This window comes from Triticum urartu, chromosome 3A (assembly GCF_056163025.1).
Source record: "Triticum urartu cultivar PI428250 chromosome 3A, HENAU_Tu73, whole genome shotgun sequence".
In the NCBI taxonomy this organism is placed as follows: Eukaryota; Viridiplantae; Streptophyta; class Magnoliopsida; order Poales; family Poaceae; genus Triticum; species Triticum urartu.
The window spans coordinates 701,165,308-701,182,857 of NC_141875.1; the positions used below are offsets into that span (position 1 = coordinate 701,165,308).

The 17,550-nt window shown below is 46.7% G+C and overlaps 1 long non-coding RNA gene across 1 annotated transcript; it reads right to left on the reverse strand.

The window, feature by feature from the left end:
* Positions 1 to 5,103: 5,103 nt before the first annotated feature.
* Positions 5,104 to 5,702, reverse strand: LOC147981855 (uncharacterized). Its single transcript, XR_015599948.1, has 3 exons — positions 5,632 to 5,702; positions 5,426 to 5,527; positions 5,104 to 5,330 (listed from the first exon to the last, which is right to left on the reverse strand). It is a non-coding gene; the product is annotated as an uncharacterized LOC147981855 (long non-coding RNA).
* Positions 5,703 to 17,550: the final 11,848 nt, after the last annotated feature.

Here is a 17,550-nt window from a genome sequence, read left to right on the forward strand (position 1 = left end):
GTCTCGGGCTTGGGTCCATTCTTTGGCTTCTTCCCGGCAGGTTGCTTGCCGGGCGCGGCAACTCCCTTGCCGTCCTTCTTGAAGTTCTTCTTACCCTTACCTTTCTTGAACTTAGTGGTTTTATTCACCATCAACACTTGATGTTCCTTTTTGACTTCTACCTCTGCTGATTTCAGCATTGCAAATACTTCAGGAATGGTCTTTTCCATCCCCTGCATATTGAAGTTCATCACAAAGCTCTTGTAGCTCGGTGGAAGCGACTGAAGGATTCTGTCAATGACCGCGTCATCCGGGAGATTAACTCCTAGCTGAGTCAAGCGGTTATGTAACCCAGACATAGTGAGTATGTGCTCACTGACAGAACTGTTTTCCTCCATCTTACAGCTGAAGAACTTGTCGGATACATCATATCTCTCGACCCGGGCATGAGCTTGAAAAACTATTTTCAGCTCTTCGAACATCTCATATGCTCCGTGTCTCTCAAAACGGTTTTGGAGCCCCGGTTCTAAGCTGTAAAGCATGCCGCACTGAACAAGGGAGTAATCATTGGTACGTGTCTACCAAGCGTTCATAACGTCTTGTTCTACAGGGAGAACAGGTGCGTCACCTAGCGGTGCTTGTAGGACATAATCTTTCTTGGCAGCTATGAGGATGATCCTCAGGTTCCGGACTCAGTCCGTATAGTTGCTGCCATCGTCTTTCAGCTTGGTTTTCTCTAGGAACGCGTTGAAGTTGAGGACAACGTTGGCCATTTGATCTACAATACATGTTGTAAAGATTTTAGACTAAGTTCATGATAATTAAGTTCATCAAATTATTCAATGAACTCCCACTGAGATAGACATCCCTCCAGTCATCTAAGTATAACATGATCCGAGTTAACTAGGCCGTGTCCGATCATCACGTGAGACGGACTAGTCAACATCGGTGAACATCTTCATGTTGATCGTATCTTCTATACGACTCATGCTCGACCTTTCGGTCTTCTGTGTTCCGAGGCCATGTCTGTACATGCTAGGCTCGTCAAGTCAACCTAAGTGTTTGCATGTGTAAATCTGTCTTACACCCGTTGTATGTGAACGTTGGAATCTATCACACCCGATCATCACGTGGTGCTTCGAAACAACAAACTGTCGCAACGGTGCATAGTTAGTGGGAACACTTTCTTGAAATTATTATGAGGGATCATCTTATTTACTACCGTCATTCTAAGTAAACAAGATGCAAAAACATGATAAACATCACATGCAATCAAATAATAATAGTGACATGATATGGCCAATATCACATAGCTCCTTTGATCTCCATCTTGGGGCTCCATGATCATCTTGTCACCGGCATGACACCATGATTTCCATCATCATGATCTCCATCATCGTGTCTCCATGAAGTTGCTCGCCAACTATTACTTCTACTACTATGGCTAACACGTTTAGCAATAAATTAAAGTAATTTACATGGCGTTTCTCAATGACACGCAGGTCATACAAAAAATAAAGACAACTCCTATGGCTCCTGCCGGTTGTCATACTCATCGACATGCAAGTCATGATTCCTATGACAATAGCATGAACATCTCATACATCACATATATATCATTCATCATTCATCACAACTTTGGCCATATCACATCACAAAACACTTGGTGCAAAAACAAGTTAGACGTCCTCTAATTGTTGTTGCAAGTTTTACGTGGCTGCAATAGGGTTCTAGCAAGAACGTTTTCTTACCTACGTGAAAGCCACAACGTGATTTGTCAACTTCTATTTACCCTTCATAAGGACCCTTTTCATCGAATCCGCTCCATCTAAAGTGGGAGAGACAGACACCCGCCAGCCACCTTATGCAACTAGTGCATGTCAGTCGGTGGAACCGGTCTCACGTAAGCATACGTGTAAGGTTGGTCCGGGCCGCTTCACCCCACAATACTGCTGAAGCAAAATAAGACTAGTAGCGGCAAGAAAGTTGACAACATCTACGCCCACAACAAATTGTGTTCTACTCGTGCAAAGAGAACTACGCATAGACCTGGCTCATGATGCCACTGTTGGGGAATGTTGCAGAAAACAAAAAATTTCCTATGGTTTCACCAAGATCCATCTATGAGTTCATCTAGCAATGAGTGATCGGATTGCATCTACATACCTTTGTAGATCACGCGCGGAAGCGTTCAAAGAACGGGGATGAGGAAGTCATACTCGACGTGATCCAAATCACCGGAGATCCTAGCGCCGAACGGACGGCACCTCCACGTTCAACACACGTACGGTCAGCGTGACGTCTCCTCTTTCTTGATCCAGCAAGGGGGAAGGAGAGGTTGATGAAGATCCAGCAGCACGACGGCGTGGTGGTGGATGCAGGGGTCACCACAGCAGGGCTTCGCCGTTCTACTGCGAGAGGGAGAGGTGTAGCGGGGGAGAGGGAGGCGCCAAGACTCAAGGGTACGGCTGCCCCTCCCTCCCCGCCTTTATATAGGCCCCCTAGGGGGTGCGCCGGCCCTAGGAGATGGGATCTCCTAGGGGGGCGGCGGCCAAGGGGTGGAGTGCCCCCCAAGCCAGGTGGGGCGCCCCCCCCCACCCTAGGGTTCCCAACCCTAGGCGCATGGGGTGGGCCAAGGGGGGCGCACCAGCCCACTATGGGCTGGTTCCCCTCCCCACTTAGCCCATGGGGCCCTCCGGGATGGGTGGCCCCTCCCGGTGGACCCCCGGGACCCTTCCGGTGGTCCCGGTACAATACCGGTGACCCCCGAAACTCTCCCAATGGCCGAAACTGTACTTCCTATATATAATTCTTCACCTCTGGACAATTCTGGAACTCCTTGTGGCGTCCAGGATCTCATCCGGGACTCCGAACAACTTTCGGGTTACTGCATATTCATATCTCTACAACCCTAGCGTCACCAAACCTTAAGTGTGTAGACCCTACGGGTTCGGGAGACATGTAGACATGACCGAGATGGCTCTCCGGTCAATAACCAACAGCAGGATCTGGATACCCATGTAGGCTCCCACATGCTCCTCGATGATCTCATCGGATGAACCACAATGTCGAGGATTCAAGCAACCCCGTATACAATTCCCTTTGTCAATCGGTACGTTACTTGCCCGAGATTCGATCGTCGGTATCCCAATACCTCGTTCAATCTCGTTACCGGCAAGTCACTTTACTCGTACCGTAATGCATGATCCCGTGACCAGACTCTTGGTCACTTTGAGCTCAGTATGATGATGCATTACCGAGTGGGCCCAGAGATACCTCTCCGTCATACGGAGTGACAAATCCCAGCCTTGATCCGAGTCAACCCAACATGACCTTTATAGTCACCCTGTTACGTTGTGACGTTTGGTACACCCAAAGCACTCCTACGGTATCCGGGAGTTACACGATCTCATGGTGTAAGGAAAAAATACTTGACATTGGAAAAACTCTAGCAAACTGTTGGGGAACGTAGTAATTTCAAAAAATTTCCTACGCACACGCAAGATCATGGAGATGCACAGCAACGAGAGGGGAGAGTGTTGTCTACGTACCCACGCAGACCGAATGCGGAAGCGATCACACAACGTAGAGGAAGTAGTCGTACGTCTTCCCGATCCGACCGATCCAAGCACCGTTACTCCGGCACCTCCGAGTTCTTAGCACACGTTCAGCTCGATGACGATCCCCGGGCTCCGATCCAGCAAAGCTTCGGGGAGGAGTTCCGTCAGCACGACGGCGTGGTGACGATCTTGATGTTCTACCGACGTAGGGCTTCGCCTAAGCACTACAACGATATGATCGAGGTGGAATATGGTGGCAGGGGGCACCGCACACGGCTAAGGAACGATCTCAAGGATCAACTTGTGTGTCTAGAGGTGCCCTTGCCCCCGTATATAAAGGATCCAAGGGGGAGGGGCTGTCCGGCCAAGGGGGGCGGGCCAGGAGAGTCCTACTCCCTCTGGGAGTAGGATTCCCCCCCCCCCCCCCAATCCTAGTTGGAATAGGATTCCTCAAGGGGGGAAAGAGAGAGAGGGGGCCGGCCACCTCTCCTAGTCCTAATAGGACTAGGGGAGGGGGGAGGTGCGCGGCCACCTTGGGCTGCCCCTTTCTCCTTTCGACTAAAGCCCATTAAGGCCCATATGGTTCCCGGGGGGTTCCGGTAACCTCCCGGTACTCTGGTAAAATCCCGATTTCACCCGGAACACTTCCGATATCCAAACATAGGCTTCCAATATATCAATCTTTATGTCTCGACCATTTTGAGACTCCTCGTCATGTCCGTGATCACATCCGGGACTCTGAACTAACTTCGGTACATCAAAATGCATAAACTCATAATAACTGTCATCGTAACGTTAAGCGTGCGGACCCTACGGTTCGAGAACAATGTAGACATGACTGAGACACATCTCCGGTCAATAACCAATAGCGGGACCTGGATGCCCATATTGGCTCCTACATATTCTACGAAGATCTTTATCGGTCAGACCGCATAACAACATACGTTGTTCCCTTTGTCATCGGTATGTTACTTGCCCGAGATTCGATCGTTGGTATCCAATACCTAGTTCAATCTCGTTACCGGCAAGTCTCTTTACTCGTTCTGTAATACATCATCCCGCAACTAACTCATTAGTTGCAATGCTTGCAAGGCTTATGTGATGTGCATTACCGAGAGGGCCCAGAGATACCTCTACTAGTGCAAAACCGGGCAATAGCACCGGTTCGTAAGGCCCTTTAGTGCCGGTTTAGGAACCGGCACTAAAGTTTCGGCACTAAAGGCCCCCCCCTTTAGTACCGGTTCAGCACGAACCGGTGCTAAAGGGGATCCACGTGGCACGAGCCAGCTCCGGGGGCCGGGAGCCCTTTAGTACCGGTTGGTAACACCAACCGGTACGAAATGGTTGTGGGGTTTTTGGTTTTATGATTTCTTTTTCATTTAATTTTGTGTTTTCCATTTTAATTCTTTTTCGTTTGCTGGTATTTTACGGTACTACACATTGTACATGTTATGCATATATATATATATATATAGAATTTCTAGTAGAACCAATCATATATATATATCATCAATGTCTCACAAACCACCATGCATATTAATTTACACATACGCACATGTATAGCTATATACAATTTCTCCTACATATGCATGTTGCCTTCGGAGCCAGTGGCATTAGCCTAATTGGTGCCTTCGGAGCACGATGACAATTGGAAGTGGTTCATGAGGGCGGTAGCGGGTAATAGTATTCTCCCTTCGGATTTATGACCTGGTCGAGCAAAAATCCCGCTATTTCCTCTTGAAGTGCTTCTACGCGCTCCGTTTCTAGGAGCTTGTCCCGCACCTCTGTGAACTGTTAAGAAGGAGATCAATATGCATGTGTATTAGTTGTGTGACTAGATACCGATAATGGTGTAAAAATTGTGAATAGTGTTCTGACAAGCGTACCCATTCCTGTCTTTGAGATCTGCTCCTTTCGGACGCCATCATGCGAATGTTCTCGCAAACGCAGAATGCACACAGATCAGTCCCCTGCGCCTGCTTCAGGGCCTTTATTACGAGAATGGAATTTAATTTGATCAGATAATAATTAATCAAGCATGATAATTAAAGAGATGCGGCAGCTAGCTAGCTAGTACTACTTAATTACTTACCTTGGATCGAAACCATTTCAGCTTTGGTTTCCATTCGCCTTCCGTGACGCTGATGAACCTTGCCCAAGCCCTGCCCGCGACAAAGAAAATGAATAAAGGGGTTATTAAATAGTTCATATCATGAAATGACGAACTAAATAGGCTGAGATATATAGTTAATAATGATTGAAATTACCTGTTGACTATCCCAAACAAGATGTTATAGTCACTATTTGCTTTGAGTAGCGAGTCCAGTATTTCAACTGTTCCGGCGTAAACTTTAATGATACACAAGATCCAATGAAATCTGCATGCACACACGTTTGCATGTCTTAATTAAGCAGGCATATGTAAGCAAAAACATGTAGCTAGCTAGTAGGCAAAAACAGAGAATTTGTAGTACAAGAAAGTGTGACTCACTGGAAGTTGTAAGGAAGTAGTATATCTTCATTGTATTTGAGGCGCTTCAAGAACTCTAGCATGCTGTCCTCTACCTGCTTTTCATAATACTTGTTCATTTTCCATGTGTATTCATTAACGGTGTTTGGGTCAATGAACCCAATGCCATAGCGTCCACCTTTTCTCATTTCATACATCTTCATCCTGCATAATACCACAGAAAAGAATATAGTGAGGATAATTACAGGTAATGATTGATCAAAAGGATCACTACAGCTAGCTTGAGACTTAAATTACAGAAAGAAATCACTTACAGACAATAGCAACTGACGATATATTTGTCGAGTGCGTCTTGATTGTATAACTGAAACAGTTCAGAATACTCAACGGCCACAGCTTTCTCATGGTAGTAATCATCCTTCTTGACATCCACCATGAGGGACTCTCGATTGGATCTCTTGGTAATGTCCATGTACCATTGATGCAATTCATAGATTCTCGTTGGGAGCTTGTTGACATCTTCTGGCTCGACCAAAGGTTGGCCCCGGACATATTTCCGTTTTATTTCCTCCTCTGTAATCCCAGGCATGTCCTCGATCTCGAGGAGTTGTCCAACAGTGATCTTGAGTTCTTCAGCCTGCATTATATGCTCCTGGGTTATTACCACATCGCCCACCTCGGGAACGTAAACTGTTTGGCCACAATAATATTGGGCGCGCGTACTGTCACGTGTTGTTGGCGGCACAACAAGCGGGGGGATCGATTGCGCCGCCTGTTTTCCCAGCTGGGCAACGGTTTTCCCGCATTTTTTGACAGCTGCTTGTTGTTTGCTCGAGCTCGAGCTCGCCTCCTTCTGTAGACGTCGTCGATGTAACTTCCTGATGTGGCGCTCATAGTCTGAGTCAACAGGCTTAGGAGCTGGTGGTTGAGCCATACGAATGAAGTGGTCAACTACTTCCACAGGAACTTTCTCCCTTGGCGGCGGTGGCGGTTTCGGTCCAAAATGGGCGTCGACTTCTGCCTGCACTATGGCATTGGTTTCCTCCTCGGTCCTGTCGTAAGCCCTCACAGGAAGAGGAGTAGTGAGGTCTGGACCATATTTATATCGCTTGCCTCTGCCTGTACTTCCTGTACTATGAACTCGACTCGTACCGCTACGCACCATAGCTGCGGGGTGTCTCTTCTGCGATTGCTGAGGCGGCGGAGACAGCTGACGGGGCTGAGTTAGACGAGGAGGAGTGGCCTGAAGCTGTGCCGGACTTGCAGTGGCCTGAAGCTGTGCCGGACTTGCAGTGGCCTGAGGTTGTGCCGGACTTGGAGGAGGAGTGGACGTCTGACGCTGTGTCGGACTTGGAGGAGGAGTGGCCTGACACTTTGCCAGACTTGGAGGAGGAGGAGTGGCCTCACGCGTTGGTGGACTTGGAGGAGCGGGAGTCTGCTGACTCGGTGGCGGACTTCGACGAGGAGTCGGGTGACGCGGTGTCGGTGGCCTTTGAAAGATGATGCAATCCTTTCTCCATAGGATGACACGATGTATGGCCTCTCCCAATGTGTGCTCGTCGTCACCTCCAGGAATGTCAAGCTGTAGCTCCGAATATGGATCCACCACCTCATCAACCAAGACACGAGCATAGCCCGCTGGAATCGGGTTGCAATGGAAGGTTGCCTCGGGGGAATCTGACAAAGCAACTGTGTCCGCCACCTTCATGGATATGTTCTTCATTTTGAAGTGTAGCTCGCAGTTAGTGTTCTCCGTGATGTCATCCACGGGGTATCTATCCAGCACTACTGCGTCGCCGGGGGCGGAACCCACGCTGCTTCTCGGCATGGATGGGGCGGTGGTATCCAATGCTGGATCATCCGCTAGCTGTTGCAGATGCTGAGACCCCCTTTGCTGGCTAAGTGAGTCGATCTGCTCCTGCTGCCGCTGGAATTTAGCTGCCAATTCCGCTTGACTTGCTTCTAGGCCTTGAAGGCGTTCATAGTCCCGCTTCCTCTGCTCCTCCTCCATCTTCCTCTTCTTCTCCTCCGCAATCTTCTTTCTCGCACGGGTTCTGTAGTCGGCGTTCCAGTCCGAAAACCCCTCATACCACGGAAGAGCGCCCTTGCCTCGTGTTCTTCCCGGGTGTTCAGGATTTCCCAGGGCACGCGTAAGCTCGTCGTTCTCTCTGTTGGGCTGGAACACCCCCGATCGAGCCTCTTCTATTGCAACAAGTAGCGCATCGTCGGCTCCGTTCAGACATGCCTTCGTCGAAACATTGCCTGTCTTCGGGTCCAACTCCCCCCATGCGCATAGAACCAAGTCTTGCACCTGGGGGGCTAGCTCTTAGTAACCGGAGTGACACTTGCATCCTCCATCTCTTTCTCGGACTTATCCCACTTAGGCATTGCCACCGCGTAGCCACCTGGCCCCAACTTATGGAACTTATCCTTTTTTTGGCATTCTTCTTATTTATTCTCGACCGTTCCTTAGCTAATTCTGAATCCTTGAATTTCACGAAATCGTCCCAATGAGCACTTGACGTACTTCTCCCTTGACGTACTTCTCCCACGAATACTGGAGTCTTCCTTCCTCCCTTGATGTACTTCTCCCACGTCATTCTCTTGTGGTTCTTGAATGCAACCGCCATCTTCCTAAAAGCAGCGTCCTTGACTTTCCGCATATCTACTTCTGTGAAATTATCTGGTAGGGTGAAATGTTCCATGAGAGTATCCCAAAGCAGATTTTTTTGATTATCGTCGACAAAAGTAACATCTGGACGTGGATTTGCTGGCTTTCTCCATTCTTGAAGGGAGATCGGGAGTTGGTCCTTCACAAGAACTCCGCACTGACGAATGAACTTGTCCGCAATCTTCTTAGGCGCTAATGGTTCGCCATTAGGTTTGAATGCCTCGATATTGTACTTTAAGCCCTCCTTCAACTTTTTGTTCGGGCCTCGTTTCGTCCTTTTGCCTGAAGATTTGCTCGATCCGGATGGCTGTAAGAAGAAAGATCGATTCGTTAATATATCTTCAACTCATTTAAAACATGCGATGATCACTAGATTCCTGCTTATATAAATATATATACCTCGCCGGTGTTTGTTGTTTCAGGATCAACATGTTCTTCGTCGTAGTTCATGACTTCATCTTCTCGGTCGTCGCGATCGAATATCATATCACCCTCTCCGGTGTTGTTTAGAAATTCGGAGCCGTCAAACTCTTCTTCATTCTGATCATCATCTGGCCCGCGTATGATATCGAACATGGTCTGTTCTCTCTCTCTGTCGGTATTGTCCGCCATAGCTTTTATTTAACTATGCCAAAAGAAATATAAAACAATTTAGTATAATATCGAATAATAGATATAATCTCGAATACATCGTCTCGAATAATAGATTTAATCTCGAATACGTCGTCTCGAATAATAGATATAATCTCGAATACATCGTCTCGAATAATAGATTTAATCTCAAATACGTCGTCTCGAATAATAGATATAATCTCGAATACATCGTCTCAAATAATATATATAATCTCGAATAAATCATCTCGAATATTATATATCGAATACATCACTAGCTAGCTAGCTAGCTAATAAAGATCGAATACTAGAGAGTAATCTAGGCAGTGGACAACCAAAGTGAAGGAACCATCACTGGATCATAGCTCGGGTGATCTCCCCAAAGAACCTGCCAGGTATTGGAGAACCTGACGTCCATAGCAGCCATGTAGCGATGGACGTGCTCGTCCTCCTCCCTGACACGGCGACGTACCACCTCCGGCGGGGTCGGCTCCCTCCGCACCGAAAGTGGCCCACGCGAATGCCACCAAAGGAGATGAGGGTCGACGACGGGACCCGGGGCCGGGTTCCTCACCAAGCATCGCGCCCCTAAAGGTAGCACCTCCCAGTGCCAGCCCGGCAAAGCCCAGTCCCGGACATGGGTCCTCTGAAGCAGGACGTCGTCGCGAACGGGTCGACGGCGAGGATGCGGGCCGGGCATCATCGACAACAAATACTATATGCAAATGTAACACTAATTATGCTATCATTGCATATGTCAAAATTCTATATGCTATTTCATACTAATTAAGCATCTAACACTAAAAACAGAAAAAACAACTTCTATACATCCATTAAAAACAGAAAAACAACATTATATAAAAAAATTCCATACTAATTAAACACTATTTATATCCGGGCTCACTAAAAACACTAAGCATTGCATGTGTCAAAATTCTATATGCTATTCCATACTAATTAAACACTAAGCATCTAACACTAAAAACAGAAAAACAACTTCTATGTGTGTGTGTGTTCATCATGCATGCTTGTGTGTGTGTATATGGGCTCGGGGGGGCGCCCATGGTGGCCACCGGGGGCGAGGGAGAGGGGTTAGAGGGGGAGAGCTCACAACGGGGCGACGGCGACGGCGAGGCGACGGCCCAGGGCGGTGACGGGCCGGGGCGTGATGGGGCGGCGACGCGGGGACGGTGCGACGGGGACGGGCCCGGGGCGGCGAAGGAGACGAGGGCGGCGACGACGACGGGGACAGGGGCGGCGACGGGGATGAGGGCGGCGACGAGGATGGGGGCGGCGACGGCAACGGCGCGCGACGGCGGCGGCGTAGGACGGGGGCGGCGACGGCGTCGATCGATCGGGTAGAAACAGAGGGGGGAGAATGAAATTTTTCGAAGTGCTGTATATATAGAAGGCACCTTTAGTACCGGTTGGAACCACCAACCGGTACTAAAGGCCTGTTTTGGCCAGGCCAAGCAGCGGGAAGGGCAGGCCTTTAGTACCGGGTGGTGGCTCCAACCGGTACTAAAGACCCCCCCCCCTTTAGTACCGGTTGATGCCACGACCCGGTACTAAAGGGTGTGCGCTGCCAGGCGAGGGGCGCAGAAGTTTAGTCCCACCTCGCTAGCTGAAGGGTGCTCACACCTGCTTATAAGCCCCGCCGCCGCTGCTGTCTCGAGCTCCTCTCTAAAGCAGGCCTTCTGGGCCTACCTCTGCTACTCTGCCCTGTGGGGCCCATTGGGCTTGCGGGCCTGCATCCTGGCCCAACATCAGGTTGGGTTTCTAGTCGTATGCAGGCCGCTGTGGCCCGGTAGGTGGGCTTTTTTCATTTAGTTTTTTCTTTTCTGCTTTATGTATTTTGTTTTATTTATTTTAGTTGTTTTTTTGCTGTATTTAGAGTTTCTTTGTGAATATTTTTGATAGTTTTTAGAAACTTTCAGTTAGTGCCAGTAGTTATTTAATTTGAATAGTTTAAATTTTGAATTATTTGAAATTTGTGTGAATCACTAGTTTGTGAATAACTTAACTTTAAAAATACATTTTGTAGTGATTCTTTTTTCTTATGTTTAATATTAGTGTGTTTTATCATTATATTCAATTTGGTAATGCTTAAGTTATTTAAAAAATGAAATGCCTTTGTAACGGATGAGTTTTCGTCCGAAACCCTGATACTTCGAAACAGATTGTCCATTTTGTACACGAAGTGCATCCAGTTTTTGCGGTAACCCTCTCTACTTTTTTGCACATGCTATGTGGGTGAAATTATGATACCATGCCAACTTTCATCCTTTTCTGAGTTCATTTGAAATGCTTTCCAATTTCAGGGTCATTTAGCTGAAAAAATCAGTAAATGCATGAAAGAATTTTCTTGCACATAAAATTTCTTCGCGTTTCAAATGCCAAAACACATAACTAGCTACCCTAACTATTACAGAGATTCCCTCCTGGGTGTGAAACACAGAAGAAAGTGATGATAGTTAAGCCGATCACATCCCAGATCTTTGGGTGTGAAACTTTTTCTTCGCGTGTGTCCCTTTGCGTCGTAGCCATGGAAAATCTTCATCATTTAACAGGATGCTCGGGTCAATATTCACTGTGAATGGAGCAATTTCATCAAACTTTTCATAATCTTCTGACTTGTCTGTCTTGTCATCCACTCCCACGATGTTTCTCTTCCCAGAAAGAACTATGTGCCGCTTTGGCTCATCGTACGATGCATTCGCTTCCTTATCTTTTCTTTTTCTTGGCTTGGTAGACATGTCCTTCACATAGAAAACCTGTGCCACATCATTGGCTAGGACGAATGGTTCGTCCGCATACGCAAGATTGTTGAGATCCACTGTTGTCATTCCGTACTGCGGGTCTTCCGTTACCCCGCCTCGTGTCATATTGACCCATTTGCACCGAAATAAAGGGACCTTCAAACCACGTCGATAGTCAAGTTCTCATATGTCCTGTATATAACCATAATATGTTTCCTTTCCCGTCTTGGTTTCTGCATCAAAGCGGACACCACTGTTTTGGTTGGTGCTCTTCTTATCTTGGGCGATCGTGTAAAATGTATTACCATTTATCTCGTACCCTTTGAAAGTCATTATATTCGAAGATGGTAACTGGGACAGCAAGTACAGGTCATCTTCAATAGAGGTGTCATGCATGGTACGTGCTTGCAACCAGCTGGCGAAACTCCTAGTTTGTTCACGTGTAATCCAGTCATCAGACCGCTCCGGGTGTTTGGAGCGTAGCAAATTCTTGTGTTCATCCATATACGGAGCCACCAAGGCGGAATTCTGTAGAACTGTGTAGTGTGCTTCAATGAGAGAATGTCCGTCCATACATATTATTTGTTCCCCTCCTAGTGTGCCTTTTCCATCCAGTCTGCCCTTATGCCGCGATTCAGGAACACCAATCGGCTTAAGGTCAGGAATAAAGTCAATACAAAACTCAATGACCTCCTCATTTTGACGGCCCTTGGAGATGCTTCCTTCTGGCCTAGCACGGTTATGAACATATTTCTTTAAGACTCCCATGAACCTCTCAAAGGGGAACATATTGTGTAGAAATACAGGACCCAAAACGTTAATCTCTTCGCATAGGTGAACTAGGACGTGCGTCATGATGTTGAAGAAGGATGGTGGGAACACCAACTCGAAACTGACAAGACATTGCACCAAATCATTCTGTAACCTTGGTATGATTTCTGGATCGATTACCTTCTGAGAGATTGCATTGAGAAATGCACATAGCTTCACAATGGCTAATCGAACGTTTTCCGGTAGAAGCCCCCTCAATGCAACTGGAAGCAGTTGCGTCATAATCACGTGGTAGTCATGAGACTTTAGGTTCTGGAACTTTTTCTCTGCCATGTTTATTATTCCCTTTATATTCGACGAGAAGCCAGACGGTACCTTAATACTGAGCAGGCATTCAAAGAAGATTTCCTTCTCTTCTTTGGTAAGAGCGTAGCTTGCATGACCCTGATGTATGCCGTCTTTTCTGTGCATACGTTGCTGGTCCTCCCGTGCCTCAGGTGTATCTTTTGTCTTCCCATACACGCCCAAGAAGCCAAGCAGGGTCACACAAAGATTCTTCGTCACGTGCATCACGTCGATTGCGGAGCGGACCTCGAGGTCTTTCCAATAGGGCAGGTCCCAAAATATAGATTTCTTCTTCCACATGGGTGCGTGTCCGTCAGCGTCATTCGGAACAGGTTGTCCACCAGGACCCTTTCCAAAGACCACGTTCAAATCTTTGACCATATCATGTACATCAGCACTAGTACGGTGGCGAGGCTTCGTCCGGTGATCCGCCTCACCTTTGAAATGCTTGCCTTTCTTTCTTACGGGATGCCTACTCAGAAGAAATCGACGATGTCCCAGGTACACATTCTTATTAGCCAAATATATACTGTCGGTATCGTCCAAACAGTGCGTGCATGCGCGGTATCCCTTGTTTGTCTGTCCTGAAAGGTTACTGAGAGCAGGCCAATCATTGATGGTCACGAACAGCAACGCCTTTAGGTCAAATTCTTCCCCCATGTGCTCATCCCACGCACGTACACCTGTTCCATTCCACAGTTGTAAGAGTTCTTCAACTAATGGCCTTAGGTACACATCAATGTCGTTGCCGGGTTGCTTAGGGCCTTGGATGAGCACTGGCATCATAATGAACTTCCGCTTCATGCACAACCCAGGAGGAAGGTTATACAAACATAGAGTCACAGGCCAGGTGCTATGGTTGCTGCTCTGCTCCCCAAAAGGATTAATGCCATCTGCGCTTAGACCAAACCATACGCTCCTTGCGTCATCTGCAAACTCCTTCCCGTACTTTCTTTCGATTTTTCTCCACTGCGACCCGTCAGCGGGTACTCTCAACTTTCCGTCTTTCTTACGGTCTTCTCTGTGCCATCGCATCGCCTTGGCATGCTCTTTGTTTTGGAACAAACGTTTCAACCGTGGTATTATAGGAGCATACCACATCACCTTGGCAGGAATCTTCTTCCTGGGGCACCGACCCTCGACATCACCAGGGTCATCGCGGCTGATCTTATAGCACAATGCACCACATACCGGGCAAGCATTCAAATCCTCGTACTCACTGCGGTAGAGGATGCAATCATTAGGGCATGCATGTATCTTCTGCACCTCTAACCCTAGAGGGCAGACAGCCTTCTTTGCTTCGTACGTACTCTCGGGCAATTCGTTGTCCTTTGGAAGCATATCCTTAATCATTACCAGCAACTTTCCAAATCCCTTGTCAGATACACCATTCTCTGCCTTCCATTGCAGCAATTCCACTGTGGTGCCCAGCTTTTTCTTGTCACCTACGCAATTCGGGTACAACAATTTTTTGTGATCCTCTAACATGCGCTGCAACTTCTTCTTCTCCAAATCACTTGCGCAGTTTCTCTTTGCATCGGCAATGGCCCGACCTAGATCATCAACGGGCTCATCTGATGCCTCTTCTTCAGCTTCTTCCCGCATTGCCGGCTCAGCTTCTTCCCGCATTACCGGCTCAGCTTCTTCCCCCATTGTTGTATCATCGTATTCAGGGAACCCATGGCCAGGATAGCTGTCGTCGTCCTCTTCTTCTTCATTGTCTTCCATCATAACCCCTCTTTCTCCGTGCTTGGTCCAAACATTATAATGGGGCATGAAACCGGACTTAAACAAGTGGACGTGAATGGTTCTTGACATAGAGTAATTGTGACCATTCTTACAGCGAGCACATGGACAAGGCATAAAACCATCCGCCCGCTTGTTTGCCTCAGCCGCCAGCAGAAAAGTATGCACGCCCTCAACGAACTGGGGAGAGCATCGGTCATCGTACATCCATTGCCGGCTCATCTTCATTACACAACACCGAATAGACCAAATTAATACAAGTTCATACACATAAAGTTCATACAACACTTAAATGCAACAAACAAATAACTCTCTAGCTAAAGCATTTAAATGCAACAACAAATACGATCAAGATCGCAACTAAGGTAACAATGGATCCAACAACATAATGATACCATGCCTCACTATCGATGGCATATTTTCTAATCTTTCTAATCTTCAAGCGCATTTTCTCCATCTTCATCTTGTGCTCATCGACGACATCGGCAACATGCAAGTCCAATTCCATCTTCTCCCCCTCAATTCTTTTCATTTTTTCTTTCAAGTACTCATTTTCTCTTTCAACTAAATTTAACCTCTCAGCAATAGGGTCGGTTGGAATTTCCGGTTCACATACCTCCTAGAAAAAATTTCTATGTCAACTTCATGGGCATAATTTGTCATAAACACGAAATGCAACTAGTTTTAAAAGAGAATATACATACCACATCCGAATCATAACAAGGACTAGGGCCGATGGGGACGGATATCAAAACCATGGCACTATATGTATAACAAACAACGTACGGGTAAGCTAATTATACGAGTAACTATATATCCAAATCACACAAACATCAATTTTTATATAATATTTCATGAACAAGAGGCTCACCACAAGGTGGTGCCGGCGACGGGACGGTGCGGACGATCGACGGTGGCTACGATGGAGATTTAGAAGGCACTAAGTAAACCACACCTACATATGCAAACTAAGTGTTATTTTTGACCTCAAATTGCATATAAATCAAATACTAGCACATATATATATATCCTCCCAAATTACTAAACTCACAAATTAATCACTATATAAAGCATTGCAAGAGCTAATCTAGCAATGAGAGATGAAAGGAGAAAGTTGCTAACCTTTGTGATCATTTGAATGGATGGGAGCCTTCAAATATTGACATATTTTGGGCAAAATGTGTGATGAGCTCGAGAGGAAGAGGGGAAGAACAGAGAGGAGAGGGGAAAGGGGAAGAACAGAGCGAGCTCGGGTGGACGAAGGGTTTATGTAGGACGACCTTTAGTACCGGTTTGTGCCAAGAACCGGTACTAAAGGGGCTGGAGGGGCCCCATTCTGACAACATCCTGCCACCACTCTCATTAGTACCGGTTCATGGCACGAACCGGTGCTAAAGGTTCGCCACGAACTGGTACTAATGAAAGCGGCCCGGCTAGCCGTTGGAACCGGTACTAATGTATACATTAGTGTCGGCTCAAATACAAACCGGCACTAATGTGCTTCACGTTTGACCCTTTTTCTACTAGTGCTCTCCGACAATCGGAGTGACAAATCCTACTCTCGAAATACGCCAACCCAACATCTACCATTGGAGACACCTGTAGAACTCCTTTATAATCACCCAGTTACGTTGTGACATTTGGTAGCACACAAAGTGTTCCTCCGGCAAACGGGAGTTGCATAATCTCATAGTCATAGGAACATGTATAAGTCATGAAGAAAAGCAATAGCAACATACTAAACGATCGGGTGCTAAGCTAATGGAATGGGTCATGTCAATCAGATCATTCAACTAATGATGTGACCTCGTTAATCAAATAACAACTCTTTGTTCATGGTTAGGAAACATAACCATCTTTGATTAATGAGCTAGTCAAGTAGAGGCATACTAGTGACACTCTGTTTGTCTATGTATTCACACATGTATTATGTTTCCGGTTAATACAATTCTAGCATGAATAATAAACATTTATCATGATATAAGGAAATAAATAATAACTTTATTATTGCCTCTACGGCATATTTCCTTCAGTCTCCCACTTGCACTAGAGTCAATAATCTAGATTACACTGTAATGATTCTAACACCCATGGAGTCTTGGTGCTGATCATGTTTTGCTCGTGGAAGAGGCTTAGTCAACGGTTCTGCAACATTCAGATCCGTATGTATCTTGCAAATCTCTATGTCTCCCACCTGGACTAGATCCCGGATGGAATTGAAGCGTCTCTTGATGTGCTTGGTCCTTTTGTGAAATCTGGATTCCTTCGCCAAGGCAATTGCACCAGTATTGTCACAAAAGATTTTCATTGGACCCGATGCACTAGGTATGACACCTAGATCGGATATGAACTCCTTCATCCAGACTCCTTCGTTCGCTGCTTCCGAAGCAGCTATGTATTCCGCTTCACATGTAGATCCCGTTACGACGCTTTGTTTAGAACTGCACCAACTGACAGCTCCACCGTTTAATGTAAACACGTATCCGGTTTGCGATTTAGAATCGTCCGGATCAGTGTCAAAGATTGCATCAACGTAACCTTTTACGGTGAGCTCTTTGTCACCTCCATATACGAAAAACATATCCTTAGTCCTTTTCAGGTATTTCAGGATGTTCTTGACCGCTATCCAGTGATCCA